The sequence below is a fragment of the Gracilinanus agilis genome, chromosome 6, assembly GCF_016433145.1.
Source record: "Gracilinanus agilis isolate LMUSP501 chromosome 6, AgileGrace, whole genome shotgun sequence".
Lineage (NCBI taxonomy): Eukaryota > Metazoa > Chordata > Mammalia > Didelphimorphia > Didelphidae > Gracilinanus > Gracilinanus agilis.
Window position 1 is genome coordinate 77,704,032 of NC_058135.1, and position 8,595 is coordinate 77,712,626.

The 8,595-nt window shown below is 40.8% G+C and overlaps 1 pseudogene; it reads left to right on the plus strand.

The window, feature by feature from the left end:
* The first annotated feature begins 8,141 nt into the window (after window positions 1–8,141).
* On the plus strand, window positions 8,142–8,305 carry LOC123253191 (annotated as a pseudogene).
* Window positions 8,306–8,595: the final 290 nt, after the last annotated feature.

An 8,595-nucleotide genomic window follows, 5' to 3' on the forward strand; every position in this document is an offset into this window, starting at 1 on the left:
ATGGATTATTCCTTGGTTGTTAATTTTTTATTAGGGTTGGGCTCTGCTCCTGGGATGTGGGAGATGATGTCTCAGGCTTCAGGATTTTTGTGTTGTTTGTAGAGTTCCATCTAAGTGTCTTTGACTTTTTGATTCTTCCAATATGCTCCAAGGCAAGGTGTGATCACTGCTCTTCTGGCTAATATCTTAAGTCTATATGTGACCTCCTTTCTGCTTCTGATGTGACCAGGGCTCCCCCAGCACTGTTACCACATCAAGCCCTTCCCATGATCCCTCATTGGTCACAAGACATCAGCTCAACCCTCTGCCCTGAAACTGAAACCAAGAACTCTTCTCTCCTGCCAGTGACCACAACCAGCAGTTGTTACCATGTAACAGGCATGTGCTTTCTCCTTCTTACCTGTAGCCACAGGCTGGGACTGTGTCAGACCAATGAGTCTCCTTCCCCTTGCTCCCACCAGTTGCTTGACCCCCACAACCCAGGGAGTGGCAAGAAAATTCCTAAAGCAGTGGCAATTCCTAACAAAGCCACCTCTAGAGCTTGCTGCCTGCAGGTTGCCATCTATATTTCACTCCCATCCAGACCATCAACCAGCTAAGTCCGATTTTCCAGGACACTCTCCCAAGTTGTCATAGTTTGGACAACTGCTTTACCCCAAATTTTTATTATTTTTGCTACTCTAAATTCCCACTGAGGCACAAGCTTAAGTTATTTGGGTGGGAATTTGGGAGATCCAACTAATTTCCTGCCTTATTCTACCATCTTCCCACAATTCCATCTTCCTACCTATTTATATTTTCTATGTATGTTTTTTCCATAAATAATTCATAGAATCACCCTTGTCTCTATCCTTAATAAATACAGACAGTTCCAGTTTCATGTAAATGAACTGTTCTGCAGGTATCTACATAAAGTAATGTTTAGTGATGAGACATTTCCTCCTCATGGCTCTGGAGATTGAAAAGGAAAAAAGTGGGAAGGGGACCAACACAAGATTCAAGGACACATGGGAGCCAGGGAGAAAGAAAGAAGAGCAGGAGGAGAAGGAGGAGAAGCACAAGGGGGCCTGGGCCAATCACTTTAGGGTTTGGCCAGCACTGAGAGGAAAAACACATAAGAGCAGCCATGTCAGTGTTGGACATGGACATAGGCAGGAGAGGACAGGAGACACTGATGGGAGGGACCCATTGGGGATAGGGTGCAGGGGTTGGATTAGGGGGAGAGCAGGAGAAAATTGAGAATTGTTGGCAATAGCTATTTGCAAGGTAAGACAAGGCAACGAATGTTTATGAAGCGTTTTTTATGTGTCAGGCACTGTGCTAGAATCAAGGAGTATAAATAGAAACAACCACACATGGTGAAGTCCAGAGAGAGAGAGAGAGAAACTCACCTGGGAGGGGATGGACACATAGCCAGCCTGGGCTTACAAACAAAATCAAGGCTTCAGATGGAACTCAGCAACATGGGTGGGAGTAGGGGCAGGGTGTTGAAGGCAGAGGAATGTTCTAAGTTGAGAAGACTCCAAGTGCTGAAGGAACTTCCAAGAGAAGGCAGTTGGCAAACTCTAGAGAAGAGTCCGAAGCATAGCAGGGAGGGGAATGGAAGTATGGCCAACCTGGGTCAGTCACCAAAGAGAAGGTCTTAGTGGAAAAAGCTCATCAGGGGGAGAAAAGGCCAGAATGGTGGAGGGATATTATAGGACTTAGTGGAAGCTTAAAAAAAACAAAATCAGACAGACTTGTGAATACAGCAGTAAGCCTTTGATTATCTTTTTAATCCATAGTAGGGTGGTGAAGACTACCATGGCATAGAGAGAAATATTAAACTAAGTCTGTCTAGGATTTTGAATGCTGATCTTCAAAGGCAGGAGGAAGAAGGGGCTCAATAGTGGCCCTTTAGAGAAGCTGTCTTTGGACAGCACACCCAGCTCCTCTGAACTCTATTTATTTCTCTTGGTCTCTATATGGGATGCTTGGGTTGCAATTACTTTAACCTTGGGCCAGCTCCTTGAGGCAGCTGAAGTTCATGGGCAGATTCTGGCTTAAGAAAACTTTATTTGGTTCCCCATTTCTAAAGTCCCAGACAGGCAGGCACTATTGGTGTTGGGAGGAGAGGTCCTGCTGAATCGAAGAGGAAGTACAAGTTTCAGGCAAGGAAGTTGCTGGGCCTTGGCAGGGTGTGAGTATTAGGAAAGGAAGGCATTTCCAGGGTCTAGACTAGAGGCAGCCTGCCTTACATGAGTGACATTCTGCGTGTCAGAGAGGTCTATAGGCTGTACCTCTTTTTGGATTCAGATATGACCTACCTTTGTTGATGGCTCTTCCTCTAGGAAGGCAGTGAAGTGATTATGGGATAGGACTTGGAGTCAGGAAAGCCTGGGTTCAAATGCTAAGATGCATATGACAAGTCACTGGCCTCTGGTCCCAATTTTCTCAGCTGTAAAATGAGTGGGTTGGATTCAGTGGTCCCAGGGATCCGTTGCTTATTTAATACTATGAACATTGTACATTTTATAGGTGTCAGCTGAGTTCTCAGGCTGTCCAGGTCTATCTTTTATCTCTTACTCTTGCCACAGGCCTGGCCTACTGGCTTTCTTGTCCCTAAACTCTTTTTTTTTTTTTTTTAAACCTTTACCTTATATCCTAGTATCAGCTCTAAGCCAGAAAGGTCAGAGACATGCCCTGGGTCATACAACAAGGAAGTGTCTGAGGCTAGATTTGAATCCAGTTCTTCCTGGCTCTAGGCCTAGCATTCTCTCCACTGTGCTACCTAGCTGCCTCCCATCTACTCTTTTTGATGAGATATTTCCTCAGGGCTTTTCCTACTGCTACTTTCTGGACAGAGGTCACCCTCAGAAATATGCTGCGATCTTTCTGTGTCTACCATGGGACTCTCTCCATTTGGGCCATCTGAAACTTTGACTCCTCAGATGTTATTCTGTTCTGTGATTACAACGGTAGAGCATCATGGAGAGAATGCTCCTGTTGAAGAGATGGGTGTTTTCTTCCAGGGAAAATTTAGGAAGACTAAATGCATGGTGTAATTTCCCAAATCCAAGCCAGCCCTCTCTTCCTCCTATTTGATTCTGGCTTCAATCTGGAGTCCATTTGCTGGAGATACAAAGATGGAAAAATAACAATTTTGGTGAATGGCTGATACCAATTTAAGATATTGATTCTCTCAAGGGGATTTGTATTTCAGGGGGTATTTACTCTTTATGCCACTGGTTCTCAAAAAGATTTCTGGGTCATAGACTCCTTTGTTAAATCTGTGAAGCCTGTTTTCATGTTTTTTTTTTTTAAACTGTTAAACATAAGACATAGATTCATGAAGGAAACCAGTTACATTGAAATAAAAAGGTGCTTCTTTCCTCCTCACCCCTTTCCAAGGTATTGGACCCCTGAAGGAGGCCACGAACCTTAGATGAACAATTCCAGTCTTAAAGGAAAAAATCACTAAGAAAATTACAGATAAGGTGAAGAGATTAGGAATTTTTTGAGGGGAGAGAGAAGAAAAATCTGAGAAACTAATTCACATTAACATGTTAATGACCTAAGGCTGTGATGGTGAACCTATGGCATGTGTGCCAAAAAGGGTATGCAGTGTCCTCTTTGTGGGTTCTTACTAGAAAGTCAGAGGGACTTGGGATGGAGCTGTTTCCTTCCCTTTCTCCATGTGCCTGAGGACTTGCCTCACTTCACCTGTCCCTCTGCCCAGCAACCCAATGGGAGTACTTCCTCTCTCCCCTGTCTGGGGTAAGGGGAATGGAGGAGGGGGAGATCAAGGTGAAGAGGTGGGACGTGGCACTTGTTCTCTGGGGTGGGGGGAGGCTGGTGGGCATGGCATTCCATCTGTAAAGGTTCACCATCCAACTGATTTAAAGTAGTAAACTTGGGAATATTTTCATTTAAAAAGAGGACTGATCATGTAGCTCAATGGGGATATGATTAGGGTTTTGATGTTAAAAGATCGCTCTACTGCAAATATGGATAATATAGAAATAGATTTTGAACAACGATACATGAATAGCCCAGTGGAACTGCTTGTCAGCTTTGGGAGAGGGGAAGGAAGGAGGGGGGGAATCATGAATCATGTAACCATGGAAAAATACTCCTCCCCCCATATAAATAAATAAGAGGACTGACTAGAGAACAATGATAACAGAAAAGATTGACTGTCTAATAGTAGGACTTTTAGGGTACTGTGGAAAGGATAATTTGAGGATTTTCTGGCCTCCCTAAAATCACTTTATAGTAAATGGAATAAAAAGTAGCCCAGGTTCTTTAGAGCAAGCAAGTCCTGTAGAATGTTGAGTAAAAAGAACGAGGCCATAATTAATTGTAGATTCTTTAGAACTGTGAAATCTAGCCAAGAGTTACTGATTTCCTTGGTTTTGTTGGTCAAGAAGAAATAGGGTGTGTGTGTGTGGATGGAACCAAACAACTTTCTTCCTTCTCTGGGGCTAAAAAGTAGAGTGGATTCAGAAAGAGAACAAAGACTTTTTTTTTCCCCCGTTATATAATCAGGGAGAACAGAATCTGACACAGTGATGATCTCTGGCATCTGGGTAACTGGACAGAACCAAGGGGCCTAAATGTGGAATTTATCTCCTAAGATAGATAACACGAGACACTGATTTTTGTGTGCCTGTTACTTGAATACATGCTCCAGGACCCGAATCTGACCGTGCCCTTGAGCTGGCTGTTCCCTATGCCTGGAAGACTCTCTCCTTACCTCCTTTTACTTTCTTTGGCTTCCTCTTTGTTTTTAAACCCTTACCTCCCATCTTAGAATCAGTAGTGTATATTGGTTCCCAGGCAGAAGAGTGTTAAGGGCAAAGCAATAGGAGTTAAGTGACTTGTCCAGGGTCACACAGGAGGAAGTGTCTGAGGTCAAATTTGAACCTAGGATCTCTACTCTCCAGGCCTGGCTTTCTATCTACTGAGCCACCCAGCTATCCTTCTGGCTTCTTTTAAGGTTCAGCTTACATCCCATTTTGTACAAATGGCTTTCCAAGCTGCTAGTGCTTCCCTCTTGGAGATTATCTTCCATCTGCTCATATCATGTGTGCACATAATTATTTGCATTGTTGCTCACCCATTAGAATGTTTTTACCTTCATTATTTTATTTATTTATTTTTTTAAACCCTTGTACTTCGGTGTATTGTCTCATAGGTGGAAGAGTGGTAAGGGTGGGCAATGGGGGTCAAGTGACTTGCCCAGGGTCACACAGCTGGGAAGTGTCTGAGGCCAGATTTGAACCCAGGACCTCCTGTCTCTAGGCCTGGCTCTCAATCCACTGAGCTACCCAGCTGCCCCGCCTTCATTATTTTTTGTTAATATCCCCAGTACTTAACCCAGTGCTTGGCACCTAGTAGGCTTTAATTAAATACTTATTGACGATATATATGCCTTATATATATTTTGTTATTTTCACGTTCTGTTTTTGCCTTTCTTTTGATTTCCAGTGTTTGTACCTGAGATTAATAAACTCTTTAGTATATGATAGTTGATTGATTGATTTTGCAAATGAAGAAACTGTGTCTTTGAGAGTTCATATGACTTGCCTAGCTATGGTCACAAAATTAGTAAGTGGACAGAGCTAGTAAGAGTTGGAATTGATATAGTACTCTTACCCCCTTATACTATTTGTCTCTTAACCCTCTCAGAGATGAGCAATACTGTAGCAATAGAGAAGGAAAAACGGATTGATTTTCTTCTTCTATAGCCAAACTGATACTTTCTTGCCTTTTCACTTAAGGGTATTTTGTATATTCTCTCCTGCCACCCCCCAACCCCCCATTAGTTGTAGGTAGGTTGATGTAGAATGATGTATTTTTTATTCATCTTGAAAATTGTTTTCATAAAGATCTTACTAGTCTACCTTTATTAAAGTCATGCTTTGGTGACTCATTATGAGGTAGGAAAGATGCTAGGTTCTTTTAAAAAAATTATTGTTTTTTTCTTCCTTTCCAAATGCCTTGAACTTTTAATTTTTTATATTTAATTTCCCCCCAATTACATGTAAAAACAATTAAAAAGCCATTTCTTTATTTTTAATTTTTAAAACCCTTACCTTTCATCTTAGAATCAACACTATGTATTCCATCCAAGGCAAAAGAGCAATAAGGGCTAGGCAATTGGGGTTAAGTGACTTGCCCAGGGTCACAAAGCTAGGAAATGTCTTAGGGCAGATTTGAACCTAGGATCTCCCCTCTCCAGGCCTGGCTCTTTATCCACTGAACAATTTAGATGTGCCCTTTGGCACTCATTAAAAAAAATTTGTTTTTTTGAGTTCCAAATTCTCCCCTTCCTTTCTACCAAGCATAAAATGAGATATTTATGAAGTGCTTTGCAAACTTTAAAGTGCTACATATATATGTGTATATATATACATAAATATATGTTTTACATGTGTAATTATATAAAACATTTTTCCATATTAGTCATTTTGTGAAAAAGATGTCAAATAAAAAAAGTGAAAGAGTATGTTCTGGTCTGCATTCTGATTCCATCAGTTCTTTCTCAGAGGGTAGATAACATTTTTCATTGTGAGTCTCTGGGATTGTCTTAGATCACTGCATTGCTCAGTAGTATTGGGAGGGCTTATCACCAGAAAGCTGACAATAGGTGATGAGGTTAGTTTGGCCACTGTGACCCACGGAATGGACAGAAACACAAAATAGTCATTCTTCTTTTACTGATTCTTCTTTTACTACAGCGTCCAAAGATGGAGAGGAGGGTGCTTTCTTCTTCCTGCCAAACAGGCTACATTGGCAGCCAAGAGCAACACTAATTTCAAATACAAGCTCATTTGTAAATCATTACTGAGGAAAATGAATGAATTGTAGCAGGGCTCCCTCACACACACAAGTCCGGAAAAATAGTCAAAGAGGCAACAATCTGTTGAATGGGTACATGAATGAAAGAAAAAGTATTTCTTAAGCACTTAACTATGTGAGGAACTCTGTGCTAGGCTCTGTGGGTACAAAGAGAAAAGCTGACACACTGCAAGGAGCTCATACGCTAAATGAAATCACAAACTCTAGTAATGAAAAATATGGAAACGTTTTGCATAATACATGTATAACCCAGTTCAAATTGCTTCCCATCTCTGGGAAAGAAGATGGGAGGGAAGGAAGGAAATAATTTAGATCTTATAACTTCAGAAAACAAAATTACACACACATTTTTGCTTGAAATAGTATTAGGGGAATGGAACCACCTCCACGCCAATGTTCTCACTAGAAACAAGGCAGCTAGATGGAACAGTGGATGGAATGCTGAATTTGGAGTCAGGAAATCCCGAGTTCAAATCCTATTTCAGATACTTAGTGGCTTATATTGACAAATTAATTAATCTCTTATCTACTGCAGTATTTTCATCTGTAAAACAGTGATAATGAAGTTATCTACCGCCTAGGGTTGTTGCAAGGATAAAATGAGATAAACATCTATGAAGTGCTTTGCAAACTTTAAAGTGCTTCATAAGTATTAGCTACTAACCCCTTCTATTCGAGGTAACAATGCCACAGTTAAGTAAGAAGTCAGTTAGCAGACTCTTTTTAAAAAATCACAATATCTTAAGAGCTGAAAGAAATCCAAGAGATTACCTTGTGTCTGATCAAAGAATCCTTACCTCTATATTATGAAGGTCCTCTAGCCTTCTTGGAGAAGTAAATAAAGGAATTTCACCATTTAGTTAATAACAACAAGAAAAACCACTTTAGAGGAAACAAAGTCTCACCTTGCAGAGATCACTCTACTTGAGCAAAAAGATTAGCATGGAGACTAATTGTAGTTTAAGCACCAATAGCAGTTGCAGAAGATGGAAGAAGAAAGGTTACATGAAGAATTTGGGAAGATGTTCTAAGATAGGACAACATCTTACCCAGTTGGCCTCAGTTTAAAATGAGTTGGAGAAGGAAATGGCAAACCACTCCAGTGTCTCTGCTAAGAAAACCCCAAATGGGTTCATAAAGAGTTGGATGTGATTGAAATGGCTGAACAAAAATAGTAAACATAAATATAGCAGTCATTTCAAAATGATACGTGTGTTTTGATCATCAAAAGGTTAAAGATAAGAGAATGCTGCTTCTGATTATAGTAGTTCCAAACCAACCTTTTAAAACAAGCTGTCAGTTTTCTGCAGTGGCAGTGTTGTAGTCAATGAGGTTTATCCGAGGCGCAATTGTTGCTAATTAAAAAAAGCTGTCAGCTCTGAAAAATGGGAAATGGACAAAAGTAAAGATTAAGAACTCTATCATCCTTTTGAAAAAGTTAAATGGATGAAAAAAATTTATCATGTGGAAATTGTTGAAAACATCTAGAAAACATGCAGCAAACCTTTCTTCTTCCTGCCAAACAGCCCACATTGGCAGCCAAGAGCAACACTAATTTCAAATACAAGCTCATTTGTAAATCATCACTGAGGAAAATTAATGAATAGTAGTAGGGCTCCCTCACACACACAAGTCCGGAATAATAGTCAGAGGCAACAATCTGTTGAATGGGTACATGAATGAAAGAAAAAGCATTTCTTAAGCACTTAACTATGTGAGGAACACTGTGCTAGGCTCCGTGGGTACAAAGAG